This window comes from Hesperophylax consimilis, chromosome 17, assembly GCF_061612785.1.
Source record: "Hesperophylax consimilis isolate HC1 chromosome 17, BYU_Hcon_1.0, whole genome shotgun sequence".
Taxonomy (NCBI): domain Eukaryota; kingdom Metazoa; phylum Arthropoda; class Insecta; order Trichoptera; family Limnephilidae; genus Hesperophylax; species Hesperophylax consimilis.
Genome location: NC_142852.1, coordinates 16532566 through 16551989, shown reverse-complemented (window position 1 = coordinate 16551989; position 19424 = coordinate 16532566). Strand labels below are relative to the sequence as shown.

Sequence of the window (19424 nt, the reverse complement as noted above, 5' to 3'; positions counted from 1 at the left end):
TTTCATCCAACCATGAGAACGATTTCTAACAAAGGCATTTTTTTTTAATATATGGCGCAAATGACACTTTTATTGTCATTAAATTGCCAATCACTTGCATTTCGAGCACGAGAATGGTTTCTCTCCACTGTGGGTTCTAGTATATAAAATCATATTGCTTTAATAAGAGTATCTGTACGTGCATTCCAAGCACGAGAATGGTTTTTCATCGGTGTGGGTTCTAGTGTGAATAACCTTATTTCTTTTAACAGAGCACTTGTGCGTGAATTCAGAGCACGAGAATGGTTTCTTTCCAGTGTGGGTTCTAGTGTGCCGAACTATGTTGCTTTTAATAGAGCACTTGTATGTGCATTCCGAACACGAGAATGGTTTCTCTCCAGTGTGGGTTCTAGTATGTGAAACCATTCTGCTTTTAATAGAGCACTTGTACGTGCATTTCGAGCAAGAGAATGGTTTCTCTCCAGTGTGGGTTCTAGTATGTATAATCATAATGCTTTTAATATAGCACTTGTACGTGCATTCTGAGCACGAGAATAGGTTCTCTCCAGTGTGGGTTCTAGTATGTGAAATCAAACTGCTTTTATAAGAGCACTTGTATGTGCATTCCAAGCATGAGAATGGTTTCTCACCGGTGTGGGATCGAGTATGTGAAACCATATTGCTTTTTTGAAAGCACTTGTACGTGCATTCTGAGCACGAGAATGGTTTCTCATCGGTGTGGGTTCTTGCATGAGAAAGCATAGAACAATTTGTAGAGCTTTTGTAGGTGCATATCGAGCACGAGAATGGTTTTTCGCCGGTATGTGTTCTAATATGCCTAATCAGAACACTTTTGTACCTAGCCCTGTAGTTACAAGTTGGGCAGGAAAATAAGTTTTTTCTTTTGAGAGACTTTTTTGCATTCGGGTGTTTTGTATCACTAACAGATATTTTCGATGAAACAAAATCTGAAAAACAGAAATAATTAATAATGATATCGTCGTTATTTGACAGCAAAACATAACATCTGTCAAGAAAAAAATGTTGACATTGAAATTTCAACAACAACCTGTTTTATACTGTTAATATTTGTTTTATAATGTTGTCAAAATGAAATTTGTAATTTTTATGTACTTAAAAGCCCAATAAGGCGTCAATAAATAAAACAAACCTAGACCTAAAAATTTACAGATTGCGTAAAAGGAATGTTGACAAACTGAGAGGAATTAAGGACGACTTTCCAGAAGCAAAGTGGCAGAAAATCTTACTTAGCAAGAAACATATTTATAAACAAAATAAGACAGGATATTTCGAATTTCAGGGCTGGATGGTGTCTATCCTCTGAAAGGAGAGGGTCGTCGCTATGTGTAACTTTTGTTTCGCAACTATAAAATATAAGATCTAAGAATATATCGTTGTGGTTTGGTATACTATTATATTGGAGTAAGCTCATCAATGCCATTGTTTGAAGCAAAGTATGCGATGTAGCCGTGTTCGAGGAGGCAAGACCATGATTGTAGCCTTCAGAAAATGACCATGTTAGAGTAGGTAGATTCAGATCTCCTAGAACACAAAATATATTATTTGGTTCTGATGAAAAAACGGATTCCAGGTTTTTGGAGAAAATATCATAAAACGTTGTTGGCGAGACAGGAGGTATGTATACAGCACATATGATGAGATTGAGAGACCTTACTGGAATAGATACGAAGATTTGTTCAATCTGATTTTTTTCCCAGTCATCGAGACGGGAAGCTGAGAGCTCCTTGCGCACTGCTACTAGCACACCGCCTCCGTCCATCTTACCAGTAAGTATACGGTCCCTATCTCGTCGGAACACCGTGTACTGTGAATCTATGAATTAAACATGATCAAACAATTCTACAGCGTAAGCAGTTATCTGACCTAAGAGACGAACTAGAAAAAAGAAAGACATCTGGCGAAACGGACATCACAAAAAATAAATGGAAAATAATCCAACAATTGTCAAAATGTATCCAAAAAAATAACATCAATAATAAAAAATTTCTATCAAAACGTACGTGGACTAAGAACCAAATTACAGGACTTGAAATCAACCTTCCCTTACTTGGACTACGACTCTTACACCTTCACTGAGACATGGATAAATAAAAACATACACAATAAAGAGAAACATACGTAAATAGAAAAGATAGAAGTACTAGCAATAAAGTTAGAGGAGGTGTTGTGTTAGTATCCATACATAACAAATTTAATTCAAGAAAACTCAAATGCATCAATCCACATCTAGAACAACTATTCATCATGGTGTCTGCCAAAAAGGAAAAAAATATAATCGGATGTATCTATATTCCCCCATCTTCCGACGCTCAACTATATAAAGACCACTACCTAGATGCTGAAACATTTCGAAGAAAATTTCCTGGTGCCACTATGATCTCGACAGGAGACTATAATCTGCTTATGTTACATGGACATAGAAAACAATTAAACTTTGTGCACGGACAACATCAATCATGCTTCTCATAAATAATCGAAATGTCAAATTTTCTTAGCCTTTGGCAGTTAAACTATGTATACAATGCAAACTCTCGTCTTCTCGATCTTGTGTTTTTCCAATTCTTCCCCCGTTAAAGTATCCGCATCTTACGAATTCATTCTCCCAATCAAAAACTATCATCCCCCTCTAACGGTTGAATTCTACAGTCCAATAATCAAAAAACATCCGTCTACATCAGGGGTTCCCAACCCCGTGCCCGCGGGCACCATGGCGCCCGCGGAACGATTCCTTTGTGCCCGCCACTATTCGACAGTGAAATAAATTTTTCATAAACATTAATTAAAAATGTGAATTATTTTTATATATTTGTTAGAGTTTTAATTTTTTTTAGTGCCTAGGTTCATTAAATACGATCGTATGTTTGCGATATTGTGTGTATGAGTGGTTCCTTTGCTGACAGTACTTGCGCAACCTGTCTAGCAGCGAGCCAGACTGCACTCTTCACGCTTGTCTCGAATGGGGAGTTCCATTTGCACATTACTTCTTGTACACGCAGAAAACCCGAAGTGAACGAACGCCAAGAACTGAGCCGATGAACGCCGAAGGCGCCAAAACACATGGCACATGACTCTGCCAGCTCTGTCTGTCAATGAAAGCAATAAGCATGGCCCCGACAGCCAAACTGACAGTAGTCACGTGCTCGTACCGTCTCGATCGATTCGGCGATCATCGGCTCACTTCGGGTTTTCGGAGTGTACAAGGAGTGATGTGCAAAAAGCATTCCCCGCCTTTTTTAATATTAACTCCACACAGGAGGCCCTGAAGAAAATAATTTCCCTCAGGGCCGGTTTCATCTTTGGGGATGCTGTGTGGAGGGTCTTTTTGTGGAGAGGAAGGAGTGAACACGGGTATTGAAGAGTCCCAAGTTGTAGGAGGGAGGAAACACACAGGCCGGCAGTTCGTTCCACAAACTGTTGAACCTAAGAACGAATCGTAGAAGCGACCCGTTCTCATGTGACAAATGTCAACCGTGTACAAATGTTGAGCGCGCGTTTGGCGTGTATCCCGACTACGTACCGGTGCCAAAGGGATCATGACGCTAGTTCCTTAGAGCATCTTCCATTGTAATACCGATAGAACAAGGACAGCATACCTACCAGACGCCTGTTCTCTAAAGATTGCAGTCCGTTTGTTAAGATTGGGGAATCTATCAATCGACCGCCCGTTTCTGCACAGATTCAAGGGTTTTTTTCAAGTATTTTGGGGTTCCGGACCAGAGATGGCTGCCAAATTCGACAGAAGGGCGCACTTGCGATTTGTACAGGGTCAGCAGTTGTGTACTATTAAAGTATTTGCGGGCCCTGTACAGTACGCCCGGCTTCCGAGAGGTTAAATTTAATCTGACTTCGATGGAGCCCCCGTACCTGATCTGGTCACTTATAGTTACACCAAGCCTGGTAACGCGTTGTTGTCATTTTGATTGCGATTGCTGCCCCGAGTTTGTCAATAAAAAATAAGTGGTGCCCGCCACCCTACCGATATTTTAGAATGTGCTCTAGAGTACAAAAAGGTTGGAAACCCCTGGTCTACATCAACAATATTGAGACAGACTATAGTCAAATTATCAATCTTTTGTCTTCTACTCACTGGAATTTTTGGACTTTGAAGAAAACGTCAAAGAAGTGGTAGATAAATTTTACTTTATTCTTAATAATGCTATCGATCTGTATTAACCCGTGTCTAAAATTATTTTGCATAAATACCCAAAATGGTTTAGTAACGACCTTATTAAAGTAATAAGAGACTAAAAATTAACCATAAAGCTAATGATTATGCAAAATTTTGCGAACTAAGAAAGATTACAAAAAAATGTAGAAGTTATGTTACAAAAAATGCATCTGTAACTGCGAAGAATTGACTTCTGTCAGTTATCAGAATATTTATAAATTTTCAAACATGCTTGATTAAAATGATTCAAGTATAACTTCAAACATGTATTTAGATAATTAAATGGCCGATAACCCACAAAAAGTCGTGAATCTGTTTGCTGAATTCTTCAGCAAAGTCTATGATACTTCAAACAGTCTCCATTATTCGACACTACAACAGCTTTAAATACAAAAAAAGATCGAGTTTAATCGATGTATATTTGAAGAAAGTGATATTAGAACTAAACTAAAATCCCTTGATCTTAACAAATCGGCAGGCCCCGATAACATTCCTCCAATATTCTTATCCAAATGTTTATCAGTCTTAACTTCTCCTCTCACTAAACTTTTTAACTCGTCTTTAAAAAGTGGTACCTTACCGAAACAATGAAAAACAAGTTTTTCTGACCAATATTTAAAAAAAGGGCACAAATCACATATTTCTAACTATAAACCTATATGTATATAGTCGTTAATCTCTAAATTATTCGAACCGTTCTTCTCTTAAAACTCTCGCCCGCGCTAAATAAAGTGATTTCACAGCGACAACATGGTTTCATGGCAAAAGATAGACTCTTATAAATTTAATGATATATCAGGAATATCTTTTTAATAACATGAACAAGCGTCTTCAAACAGACGTAGTGTATACTGACTTAAGTAAAGCCTTCGACCAAGTCTCACATAAAATTCTTATACATAAACTAAGAATCCTTGGAATAAAAGGAAAAATATCAGTCAAACTCAACTAACACAATTCACACTAATTTCAAATTTTCACCGGTGTTCAACAGGGTTCACATTTGGGTCAAGTATTGTTTTCCATGTTTATCAACAACATAACAACCGTTTTTGATGGAGTTATAACTCCATATATATAATACTCATATATGCAGACGATCTTAAAATTTACAAAACTATAACTAATCTCCATGACTGTCACGTATAAAAATTAAATCTTATATGGCTACATGAGTGTTGCACCCATAATGAACTGTTTCATAACATCGAAAAATGTCAAACAATATCTTTTGCCCGAATCAAAAATCCCATATTGCATCAATTTAGCATTAACAAAATTTCCTAAAAAGAGTAGAGCAAAATAAGGACCTTGGGATTGATTTTGAAAGTGCATTATATTTTATTTCTTATAAAAATGAAATAATTAACAAGGCTATGAAATGTTTATGTTTTATTTTGAGAACGGTGTAAGATTTAAAACTAATTAACTTCTTTAAATTGCTATTCATTGGTTTAGTGAGAAGTAATCTAGAGTATAATGCAATAATTTGGGCTCCATTTTATAATTTTCTCCAACTAAAAATTGAGAGAGTGCAGTATAAGTTCCTTAGATTCATTAATTTTAAATTAGGAATTCCAACAGAAGATCATCAAAACCAAATCACATTCTAGCGGTGATACGCATCGAAACCGAAGTTACCGGTTTGTTTTATTTCTCCTGAGCTTTTCGGAGCGGCAGTCTGCGGGGTAAACTAATGTCCGATGGGAGAGGTCATTGGAAGAATAAGTGAATAGCTTACCAAGACTTTGGTCGATCATTTCAAGATGAACGAAACATTCCTTTTTAATGTCAGGATAATCAATATCTATTTCCGAGAATTCTTGGGCATGTTCTTCTACCACTAGAGTCCCTGGGTCACACTCGATCGCAGTAGCTTCATCTGTCTCCTGTTTGACAGTCCCGAACGGCAATAGTGCTTCAAAAGGTGATGTTGGACATTCTTCTTGGGAGATAGTGTCCGGTTCTGACTTTATGACACCGACATCTAATGTCACAAGATCCATTTCAGGTTAACTGCAATTTAATTCTGATTTTAGCATGTTATTCTGGAAAACGAAATAATCGTCGATATGCCATATTACTATGGCACTTTATGACTACTTTATCGTGAATATTAATCCAAGACAATGGATTTTATTGAAGTTTGGAAGATTGTAATTTATAACAAATCGATAGCATGAAATATAATTTTATCTAGTGAGATGAGCACTATAAATAACAAAAAAAAATTGAAAATCATACACCCATAAAATACAAAAAAATGCAATAAGCTTATTTATGGACAGGTTTTGCAAACATTTATCATAATTCAGTTTATTTTTCCAACCGTTGATTGTTGTTATACTATTTAGTTAGTTGGGCTTTAAATACTTGTATGTATGATGTGCTAGTTAAGCGGATATCAAGTACAAAAATGGGTCTGATGCTAGGTATATCAGTGGCTTTTTAACGCGGTTAGGCACATAATCCGTATATAAGTTCTATAGATATCACCAACATATTGTTGTTTTCATAAATGAGATTTTCATAGAGAAACGTGTATTGTTATCTTTGCAAAACCAAACTCATGTTTATTGCTGTCGCGATTTCCTTAATAAAATAAATGAAATCCTCGCCCCTCTGATTGAAAACAGTATTGTCTCGATTAACAAATCCTGAGTTTAATTTGCTTAATGCTTTCGTTATACTTATCACATGTAAAAAGGTGTGTAAATATCGGTTGCTTTTAACCCTTTCACCCTTTTTCTTTTAATTTGAATGAACGTTGACATTCATTAACGATTTTCTGGCTAATTACTGTGAACAGTGAATCGAACAGTTGTTTTTATTATAGAACACGTCTTTATGTATTAAAATATTTGTAATTCGAGTAGAAAATATTGATATCTCACCTAAAATGAAGTAATCAATGACGACAGAAATTCGATGAAACTCACAATCAGCAGATGTCAAATTTTTTATCGGGTTTGTGGTGGGAATAAGGATCGAGCGAAAAAATAGACGTCTCAGAAAAGATTACAAGCTATAAGAAAACAAAAAACATGGCTTTTCTAAATCACTACCGTGACGGTAAAGAAACACAAGGATTGTGTTAATTTAAATTAACACTGGGGATAAAAGGGTTAAGCGCGGTTTGGTTGGAATGTCGAGCTTACGAAATCCATATATAGGTCATTAGAACAGATATCACCAAAAATTCGCGTTTTGTAAAAACATAATTTTGAAAGAGGTACATGTTTAATTTTCCTTTGCAAAACTAAACTCTTGTGAACTGTCATCGCGATGTTTCGAAATGTCACCGAAAGCAGTTTATTCTACGCCGGTTTTATTTACGAGGTAGTAATAATTATGTAGTATTTGTTTTGCTGGAGTCAGGGTACTATCAATAAGATTATGAAAATCTAACCGCTGCACACGTACGGTACCCACATTAGAACTTTCAAAATCTTTCATATACCTTACCGGACTGTTTTAGAATGAGTTTGAGCTCAATAAAGCATCCAATTTGATAATCTCTAGGGAGATCCCATGCACTCTTATATGCTCCGAAAGCGAGGACTTCTGCCTATCAGAACGCGCCAATACACAGAGCGACTCAACTGCTTAACGATTCTGCATTAGCCATCGACATTTTCAATGTCACCTACAGACAATTCAGTAACTATCTTATAACGCATGTGACAAAATAGTAAAACTGCCTGTGTAAACCTTTTAATTTGTAATCTTCTCCATGATATATTGGAGTATAACCGTTTCATGGAGAACATGAAAAAAAAAAAAAAAAAAAAAAAAAAAAATAATGTTAGAAGTAGGCAATGTACGTAAATTTCTGTGAGACGAAGAAAACGGGTATTATTTATGTACGGGTATTATGTATTAAATATCTACTTAACAAGTGTCACTGCAATTGGCTTGGGGTCCTAAAATGGAACTGCTTTGCGGCTCAAGGATTGAGCCGCCGATTTTGTTTGCTTAAAATTATGTGATGCATATCGAATTTAGCGAGGATACGGAGCTACTGATATACCGGGTCTCAATTACGTTTGTTTTAGATGTGGATTATTTTTTATGACTAGAGGTGGGTACCAAACGTAGGAATGAGATCAAAACAACCGGTATTAGAGTTTCAAGTCCTGTTGAGATTGTGAATTGAATAAACGTCTCACGAGGTCGCAACATAAAAGTAATTGCACTTACCGTTTCGACTGATTGGTTAGAATTAGACATCACATTATATATATGCACATTCGAATTTGTGTTGACGAGCATGAATCGCCAGTTGCGGGTATTTATCTAATTTAAATATTGAAAAACTAATCGAAATTTGAGAGATGTGTGATGACAGATAGGTCCATGGGTAAAATGATGTCAAAGACATATAAGACCATAGACAAAACACATTAGAGCATGAAACGGCAAAAAAATAATATGATTACACTGCAATCGTTCATACTGCTGTAAGTAGTTCAATTATTGGTAAGACTTCAAATCTAACAGGTTCAGAAAATATATTTTTTCTAATCTACCAAACTTAACATCATGTGGCGCGTTCCAAATTACTGATCCTGACTCTAATATTAAGCGAATAAATGAGAAATATAAGGTGGTGATTTAATTAATTTGACGGCCTTTGTGGTCGAAGAGTAAGGCTCTCGACTAAAAAACCAAAGGTCGCGGGTTCTAATCCCGGCATTATTATAAGTATATGCAAACTTATAAAAATATTTGCGGCAAGTTCGTGAATGGAAGATACTCTCAGTATCGCCCTAGTGTAAGACCACAATTCAGAATTGAAATGTTGCTTGAAATGACTTTGCCCGTGTTTGGTGACATCTGAAATGAATCCTTACCCTCCCAATTACTTTCAGCTTCCCGAAATACCCCAATTCGAGATGACATAGTCTCACTGGCTCCAGACGCTTCAAAAAGTACATATTATGGTGATCTGAAGGGTCAAGTGAATCTTAAGATGAATTTGATTCAAGTGATTCTTAAGATGAGTTTGCACCTGTAACAGATATAATTTTTGTGGGAGCTGGAAACCTTCCGGAGTTCATTATCTCTAAATAGTATTAAATAAAGTTGTTATCCGCGATTGTCTGTTTGTGCAATTAGTTCTTTCATTATCACTTAGAGAATTTTTTCGGAAGGTTTATAAATAAATTATCTGCATATTGTATGTACAGAAAGTAGAGTAAAATCGATGATTTTTTTAATTTTATTTATTTCTACATAATATTTACAGTGTTCACATAATAATTTATATTTGTACATGATATATTTCAAGCTTATAACTATAATACGTTGTGTGTAAGGTAGGTTTGAGAAGGTGAAACTGTATGTGGTAATATTTTATGTTTCGTGAACACCTCACTGGGAGAACCTGTGCTGAGGTGTTTACGTGGTTATATATAGGTGTGACAAGTATTTATGTGTTGTAGAAGAAAGTTTTTATTTTTTATAAGTTTTAATTTTTGTGTTTTTATTTTTTTTTGATTTTTGTAAATTGAATATTCATAAAATTTTAATGATTTTTGTAAATTGAATATTCATAATAAATATGTTAAAAAAATATTAATATATATTAACATATATGTAAGTGCATATATTTGTATTGCTAGTGTGAGTATAGTTGGTAAAATCTCGAAAAACGTGTTTATTTATTATACACTTTATGGTTTAGTTATGTTTGGTTTGGAGTTATTATGTTTTGAAAAAATAAAATATCTTGGTTTTTGATCCAGGCTGTGATATGTTTTTTGTGAATGTTTTCGGATGTATTTGCAGTTAGTAGTTGCTTCAGAGTAATGGGCATACAATTAAACAGTTTAGTAGCGCAGTATTGAAAGTGTCTTTGTCCGTGTGTGGTGTGTGTTATCGGTATGTTTAGTGTTTTATTTAAGGATCTGGTTTTTAACGAGGTTTTTGGTTGAATTGGAATATGGAGTTTGTGTTGGAGGAGGTGTAGTAATGCAGATTTGGCATAAAGTTGTCAAATTGACAAGACTTCTAATGTTTTGTAAATTTCGCTTGATTCTGTGTCGAATGGTACTTTTAGGACTATTTTAATTATCGCTTTTTGATTTTTTTTGAATTGGGTCAATTGTCATTCTTGTAGCACTTGATCGCAGTAGCTTCTTCTGCCTCTAGTTGGAGGTTGGCCTCTTTGTGTTATACTGTGTGTGATGTATTTTGTTTTAATTGTATTAATGGTAAGAGTATTACTGTTTAGCCTTTTTCGGCTATTATAAATACATATTTTCATGTGGCTGCTTGACACAGAAGAACTGTATCGTCAGCGAAGGTCACGATTTTACCTTCAATTTTAATGTCACACAGTTCAAATTTGGCATTTTTTTGCCTCAATTGTTGCCTTTTTCTGAGTTTAAAAAAGTTTCAAAGGTGTGATTTTAAAAATCACCCAAGTATACAATGGAAGTTGTTACAGTAAAATTAGATTGCTTAGATTTAAACCAGCTGGGTTTAAATGTAAATAAAATGTTTATTATTTTTAACACAAAGAAGAACTAAGCAGGCAAAACACATAAAAACAAAATACTCCGTCACGCAAGAAGGAAAAATATGAGATTCGGATTATATAAATAAGTGGAAGCAGAGTTAAACAGTTTGTTAAATTATATTTGTTGATATACTTACTGATATAAATTCTACGAAGACCTTTTGAAAATACATGAATCCAAAACTAATTACTTTTTTATGCGCACTATGATTACCGAAGAGTGCGACGGAATACGAGCTTGAACTGATATACTATAAAGATCATCCTGAAGATGAGAATTTTTCCTTGTAAGGGCGGTTTTTCATGAAATAAACGACACCATTTATTGAACCTGCAATTGCATTCCAAGCACGATAATGGTTTTTGTCAAGTGTGGGATCGAGTGTGTAAAACCATACTGCTTTTAACAGAGCACCTATACGTGCACTCCAAGTACGAGAATCGTTTTTCTCCTAAGTGGGTTCTAGTGTGATCAACCAAACTGCTTTTTAAGAGCACTTGAACGTGCATTACAATAACGGAAATGGTTACTTTCCTGTGTGGGTCCGAGTATGAGAAACCATACTGCTTTTAATAGAGCATTTGTACGTGCAATCCGAGCACGAGAATGGTTTTTCTCCCGTGTGGGTTCTAACATGAGATACCATATGGCTTTTTTGAGAGCATACGTACGAGCATTTTGAGCACGAGTAAGGTTTCTCTCCAGTGTGGGTTCGAGTATGAGAAACCATACTGCCTTTAACAGAGCTCTTGTACGTGCACTTCGAACACGAGTATGGTTTCTCTCCGGTGTGGGTTCTAGCATGAGAAACCATATGGCTTTTATTAGAGCACTTGTACGCGCATTTTGAGCACGAGAAAGGTTTCTCTCCAGTGTGCGTTCGAGTATGAGAAACCATACTGCTTTTCTCAGAGCACATGTATGTACATTTCGAGCACGAGAATGGTTTCTCTCCAGTGTGGGTTCTAGTATGATGAACCATATGGCTTATTTGAGAGCACTTGTACGTGCATTCTGAGCACGAGAATGGTTTCTCGCCAGTGTGGGTTCTAGCATGATAAACCATATGGATTTTTTGAAAGCACTTGTACGTGCATTTTGAGCACGAAAATGGCTTCTCTTTAGTGTGGGTTCTAGTGTGAGAAACCATAATGCTTTTAACAGAACACTTGTACATGCATTCCGAGCACGAAAATGGTTTCTCTCTAGTGTGGGTTCTAATATGTACAACCAGATTAGCTTTAAACCCACACTTATAGGTACAAGTAGGGCAAGAAAATAATTTCTTCGTTGCATCAGATTTTTTTTCAATCGGATGTTTAGCACAATTAATAGATGTTTTCGAAACGAAATCTGAAAAACAGAAAAAAAAATTATGGCTTCGAGGTTAGTCAAAAGCTGAACTTATTATGTCAGTCTATTTTTGTAAATAATAAATAAAAGCTATTTCAGTTCTATTTTTTAATTGCACGTTTGACCACTTTGTTACTTTAATTTGCTAATTAATAGCACTTCACATAAAAGTACGGTTCGTTGTTATTTATTTTATTTATTAATTGCATCTCATTATACATAAAAGACGTTTTTTACATAAAAATTAACCTCACTAGGACTAAGTCTGTATCGAGGTTAACAATTTGCATGTTTTATGTTTATCTATTATTAACATTTTTTATGTTTTGACTATTCTGATATTTGTCATAAAAATCTAACATATTTGCAAAGCATTGAAGCAGAAGATTTAAATAAAGTAGAAACAATGACAGAAATGTGAATTTACCCATGCATGCCTAAAAAACTCTGTGTGGACAACATGAGAAGCGTTGAACTTAGGTTGAGGTAGATTGAATGGAAGAAGTGCGAACCATGGCATCGAAACCGAGGTAACTAATTAAATTTCACTTCTGCTGAGCTGTTACACTGACCTCCAATAGGAGAGAGAAGTTCATTGCTTACCTCGACTTTGTTCGATCCTTTCAAGATTAACGAAAGTATTATTTTGAATATTAGGAGAGTCAATATCTATTACAGAGGATGCGCTACATTCTTGCGCATGTTCTTCCACCGCTAGAGTCCCTGGTTCACACTTGATCGCAGTAGCTTCTTTTGTCTCCTATTTGACAATCCCAAACTGCAAAATTGCTTCACAATGGGATGTTGAACTCTCTTCTTCACGGATTGTCTCCGGTTCGGACTTTACGATACTGACATCTGAAGGCACAAGATCCATTTTAGGTAAACTGCTTTCTGATTCTTATGATAGGAAGATATTCTGGAAAAAGAAATAGTCTTAGGTATGTCTTATTTATATCGCACTCCGTAACTAAACTGTTTTAAACATCAAACCGAGACAATGGACTTTATCGAGGCCATATGCGAGCCCAGCCGGCTCAATGGAACCGGTATGGGGAGTGGGGATAATACGCTTTTAATCACTTAGGGCAGGTCTACTAATATTCATATGTCTATGGTATTACCTTTAAGATCGCTTTCTGTGCGATTTCTATGTAATTGATAGTCGAGTTTGTTGCTCCTCCCCAAGCAATAATTCCATATTCTATAATTGATTGGCAAAGTGCTAAATATATTGTTTTCAATTGTTTTATTTTATATATGTTTCTTATGTTTAGGAGAATGTGTATTGTTTCGAGAAGTTTGTTTGTGATTTGTTTGATGTGAGGTATCCACCTAAGGTTATGGTCAATTACGATTCTTAGATACTTTATTTGTTCTGTTTTTTCTAGAGGAGGGCAATCGCAGATGTTGATGCTTAAACATCGCGTATTTTTATGGTGTTTGTGTTATTTTTTGGCTGTCCCATGTTATTTGTACTGTATGTTGTGAATTTTGTCTTAGATATGTTAAATGTGAGTTCGTTTGAGTCTAGCCATGTTTTCACTTGCGAGATTCCTAATTCGCTGTGTTATATACATTATTCCAATCCTTAGATTTGAAGAGTAAAACTGTGTCGTCAGCATAACTAACTATTTCACCGTCATTTCATGCTGCAAAGTTCATTTATGTAAATAGCAAAAGAACGGGCCCTAGTATGCTTCCTTGTGGAACTCCATATGTAATCGGCAGTGGTTTACTAGTATGGTTGTTAATTTTGACTTGTTGTGTTCTGTTACTCATATAAAATTTTAATAGTTGGAATTCCTTGCCTTTGATACCCATGTTTTCTATTTTTTTTTAAGTGAATTGTGGCAGATTGAGTCAAAGGCTTTAGCTAAATCTAGATATATCGCTATGCATTTGTACCATTTATTTATACATTTATATTTACATTTATTATATTTATAGAAGATTAATATTATCGATATTCGTTCGCTCCATCGAAGTACATTCCGGTAAAAGTGGGCGATTTACGTAAATTCCGATGAAATGAGATTAGGTATGCATTTATTTACGTGAGTGTCAAAACTACTCCGTAGTGAATACTCTTTTGTTTTTATATTTATATGTTCCATAATACATATTTAGCTTTCCGTAATCCACACTATTAATTTGAATTTACCTTCATTGAATCAAAAATCATAATTTATTGTAAACTATGTAACACAACTGTATTACTTGTTAACTACTTTTGTAAAAGCCCATTAGGGCGTAAATAAATAAATAAAATTGACAGGTGTCACTGCTAACGCCTCGCCAACTAAAAATAAATTTGCTTTGAGGTTTATCAAGTATATTAGAACTTCAACCGTCTTGTGATTGCGAATCGTTATGGTGAAATGAATAAAAAGCTCACAAGGTGACAAGTTTATACTAATTGAACTTACCGCTTCCACTGGTTGGTTAGAAGTAGATATCGGATTATGTATTACTAGCTGACGTTTACCTGGTGTTGGTAGGGTGTATCTTTAGGAGATAGACATATACCGTGCAAGACTTTTCTGTAGGCCTTTTCAAGATATACAATTCCGTGGAACATTATTTTGATGTATCTCATCCAGAGTGGAAGATACTACCAGTATCGCCCTGGTGTAAGACCACCATTCAGAATTGAAACGTTGCTCCAAATGGCTTTAGCCGTGTTTAGTGACTAGATCTGAATAGCCAGGTACTTTCCCACCTTCCTCTTTCCCTTCCCCACTTACCTTCAGCCTCACAACATCCCCCAATTGGGGATGCCATAGTCTCACTGGCTCCAGACGGGAGCAGTTGATCGACTTGATTACAAAACTTTTCTCTATTTTTAATATATATAGTATGCAAGTATTATAAATATAAACCTTTTGGAAGAAATTGTCTTAATGATAGTAAATATCCCATCAATATCCGTTGCGTGGTTTAGTAGAAATAAGCACACAAACAGATAGATTTTATTTTGTACTATTTAGAGATTTGCATATTGGTTTAAGTGCTGATGATACTACGACGCTGGCAGCCGTTATTTTGAAAATTTATTTACTGAAAACTTACCAAATATTTGAGAAAAGTTGAGTATACATTACTAAAATATTTAATAATTGGCGTAAGAATAAACGAAAATAGGCAACCAAGTGGGTAAAATGATGTCATAGACAAATAACAGTAAAGACATTACAGTATGACCGTCAAAAAGTGCTTAGAAAACATAATATGGTGCTGCCGTCGCTCATTATGCTTTCAATGGCAATACCAGGATTGATTATTTATGAAACATCCTGATAAAGTATGTCTATTACAAAGTCTTTTTGTTCATCATGTTACTACACAACATTGCTTTTAGTACCCAACAGTGAGACCACGGGATCCCTAAATGGAATATGTTGTGAGGTCAAAGGTATTTGGGAGACGAAAGAGACAGGGAAGTGGAAATTGGTAACGATCTGTTCAACAAACATGGCTAAAGCTAAACCAAGCAACATTTCAATTCACTTATGTTACATTGGATTATTTAAACTTGCACAAACGTAGGGAATTTTCGAACAGACGAAAACTTTAAAGTTTTCAACGAGTATATTTTGATTATCTTAATCTTTCAAATGTAGGAAATTATTTGTTTACCTCTCAGGCGTATCTGATATCTGGTTTTATCTCACAAAACATCAAATCATACATCATCTCATGAAGTAATAAATCAATAAAAATAGGTACTAAAGACAATAATAATAAATTAATTATTTTTATTTATATAACTGCAACACCAGCCCGTAACTGACAGCCGCTTTTAGAGTTGCCAATTCATAAAAAATTCGCACATTACAGGAAATTTCTAAGAATTTAAACCTGTATAGAGATAATGATTGGATAACTTGTATAGTTTTATCCGTTTTTGTGAAAGATCGGGCGCTTTACAAATAATTACGAGTTCTTAGTATCTATCTGACTTAATTATTCAAAAACTTACTAATTATTATTCATACTTTATATCTTGTACTTTTTAACTTTATATTTATATTTATGTTAATGGCACATGTTGTGCCGTTTATATTTCAATAGATAAATGATTCGTCGGTTACGAGTCAAACGTGATCTACTAAAATACCAAATTAAGTAATCACGTATTCTTTACAAATTCTCTTTTCTTAAATCCATTTGTATTTTAAATATTGAATTTTTCTTTTGAATGAAGTCCTTTATTAAAAGCACTCGATTATTGATAAGTCAATTTTACAAAAAAGTTAACTATCCACAAAGTAATCGCTCTTAGCCGACGAGATTCGTTAAATACAAAGCGCAGACAATACTTCATTTTAATTTTGTCTTTAATTAATTAGTTGTGGTTAATATTCGAAGGAAAAATGAACATTTTTACCTATTGATGACGCTGTAATTGCAGTGCTACGTACAACACCACAATATGTTTTAACACTGCAATTCCAGGGATTGGGTTCTTCTGGGTTGAGTACAGTTTCTACGTGATTGTGAATAATTGATAATTACAGCAAGTTATTTACTATTTAATGCAACACAGGTAAAATTAAATAGAAAATAAAACATTTTTACTAATAACAATACAAAACATTTACGCATTCCGTTTTTTTTAAAATATTCGAAATTATTTTGTTATAATTCTGCATATTGGTAACCTAAACTGTTTATGCATGGTTTAAAGGAAGTTAACAAAACGAATTAGTATTGACGTAATTGTTGGAATGAAATATACTTTTAGTTCGTGTGACTACATTAGGAACATGAATTGAAATCAATTGATTGAATGTCAATAAGGGAATAATGATTAAAATTAGATTAATTAATCGGTCTTAGCACACACTCCTTGCCTCATTCACATTCAAACATCGTCTCATAAATGATCTTCTATTATTCTGACTCCTGAAATGGCTTGACTCAATTATCTGTTTCACTTGATCGTGCCTCAGGGATCTCATTTCTACAGCATTCATTTTACTTTCATCCTTCCTCTGCCAGTTCCATGCCTCACTGCCATACATCAAGGGAGGTACTAGCACTACATTGTGGACTGCTAGCTTCGCTTCTTTAGACAATGTTTTGCTAGCGTCACCCCATCATTAATTACTAGGGTTGCCAGATAAGTAAACATTCAAACTTAGTCGATTTCTTTCGTCAATCCATACATTACCCTTTACACTAAAAACTCTTTCTACGAAGGCATTGGAAACGGGAACACTGCACACATATTGTACCATTTTCAACAGATTTGAGCTAGTCTTGCTACCACCCGCCAGAATCGCTCACGGTTTTTGATATGTAAATTATCTCGTGAGATATATATTATGTCAAGTATTTAAAAAAAAAACGCTCATTCTATTGTCCGGTTTTCCAAAATTTTCTAGACCAGACAGCCGTTCAAAAAACCGATCAGTCCGGTCCAAATCGGATATCTGGCAACCCTATTAAATACCTGCGTAAAAGCCCGTTTATAATAGGAATAAGCCGTAAAGTCCTAGGCCGTAGAAGTTGGAATATAGGAAACCTGTGTTGTCCGTTTATAATAGATGGCAATAATCTCTTATTTTTTTCCATAACCGAAAAGATGGTCCAACTTTATCTTTTACGGTTACGGATTACAGAAAGCTGAGATATATACCGAGATTTATGTATTTTCAATTGATACTCTATGGTATCTACTATTTGACAAGAGTGGTTTATTTATGTAATTGACAATCGAATAATAATTTTGTGAACAAGTATTTACGTGGAGTTAATATATTTTTTTATTTTGTTATAGTGAATACCTCACAAGAGTCCCAACTGCTCCCGTCTGGAGCCAGTGAGACTATAGCATCCCCAATTGGGGGATGTTGTGAGGCTGAAGGTAAGTGGGGAAGGGAGAGAGGAAGGTGGGGAAGTACCTGGCTATTCAGATGTAGTCACTAAACACGGCAAAAGCCATTTGGAGCAACGTTTCAATTCTGAATGGTGGTCTTACACCAGGGCGATATTGGTAGTATCTTCAACTCTGGAACGTGCCGCAAATATACTATATATTATTTTAATTAATTAATTGTGAAATAAGACAAATCAATCAAATAAAATTTATTTGCGCACGCCGGGTTCGAACCCGCGACCTTCGGAATGGCAGTCCAATGCGTTACCACTGGACTATGCCGGCCGTCAAATAGATTCTTCCTTTTATGATTAATAGGACGCACACTCCAACGTCGTTTTTTCCTTATTTTTTTCGTCAACTGTGTGTCTCCTATTGCAGCGTATGCTAGCCCCAGAATTGACAAAAAATTTCCACATGAAACAATATCTGATGAATCCATCGTTTCAATATTTATTTATATAAAACAATATTACTTTTATAAGATGGAGGAAGAATATACTCTCGGTTGACAGTTGACATAGACAAGTGACAGCGGCATAGTCACTTCTATGGACGTATTCTATTCTATTCCTATTTCAATTATAAACGACGATCTAAAATAATACGGATAACGGATTACGGCACCGGCCTATTCTTACCGCTTATTCCTATTATAAACGGGCCTTTAACCTTTTTTCGATATATCTGTCAGCCTTTCCATCTCTGGTAAACATACAGCGATTTATTTATAATCTTATCAGATTTTTTAACAGGTTCATGATTTTATTATCGTGTTGAAAAAATAATCCTCAAAGCATTATGAACTCGCAGCACCATCACATAATTTTTCTGACATTTTTTAACTGTCGCGTCGAACCGTGATCTGTTTTGTCTTTGCTATTATTTGTCTATGACATCATTTTACCTACCTGACTGCCTGTCATCGTTTGACGCTGATTTAACGGTAACTAGATACACGATACCTCTCAAATATTTGGTTTTAAATAATTAAATTTGCAAAATAAAACCCACCAGCGTCGTAGTGTCGTCAGCACTAATGCAAAAGTACTTATAATAATAATATAAAATAACCCGATGTCCAATTCTAACCAACCAGTCGAAGCGGTAAGTTAATTTACTAAGCTGTCACTTCAAAAACCCTTTATTCGTTTTTTCAATAAATATAAAATCTATGTATCAAACTCCGTTGCATAGTTTAGAAGAACTAAGAGCACAAACAGATAGACGAGAATAGTGACTTTGTTTTATAGTATTTAGAGATACCAATGTATTGTCATAATTACGAATTCACTAAAAGTTTTTCAGGAAACGGCCTGTAATCCTGCTTTTGGTTCATTATGATCTTGGAGGTTCCCAAACGTTCCAGGTTACTGCCAAACATACCATATCATTCTAGAATGTTCCGAGATGTACTGGAATGTTGTGGAATGCTCTCGAATACTCTCGAATTTTCTAAAAAATTCCGGAGGGC

General features: G+C 35.1%; 2 long non-coding RNA genes across 2 annotated transcripts; both read right to left on the bottom strand.

Moving 5' to 3' along the window:
- Window positions 1-525: 525 nt before the first annotated feature.
- Window positions 526-8533, bottom strand: LOC149416102 (uncharacterized). The gene is made up of 3 exons (XR_016303644.1): window positions 8390-8533; window positions 5931-6205; window positions 526-947 (listed from the first exon to the last, which is right to left on the bottom strand). It is a non-coding gene; the product is annotated as an uncharacterized LOC149416102 (long non-coding RNA).
- Window positions 8534-11849: 3316 nt separating this feature from the next.
- On the bottom strand, window positions 11850-15202 carry LOC149416101 (uncharacterized). The gene is made up of 3 exons (XR_016303510.1): window positions 15139-15202; window positions 12670-12985; window positions 11850-12066 (listed from the first exon to the last, which is right to left on the bottom strand). It is a non-coding gene; the product is annotated as an uncharacterized LOC149416101 (long non-coding RNA).
- Window positions 15203-19424: the final 4222 nt, after the last annotated feature.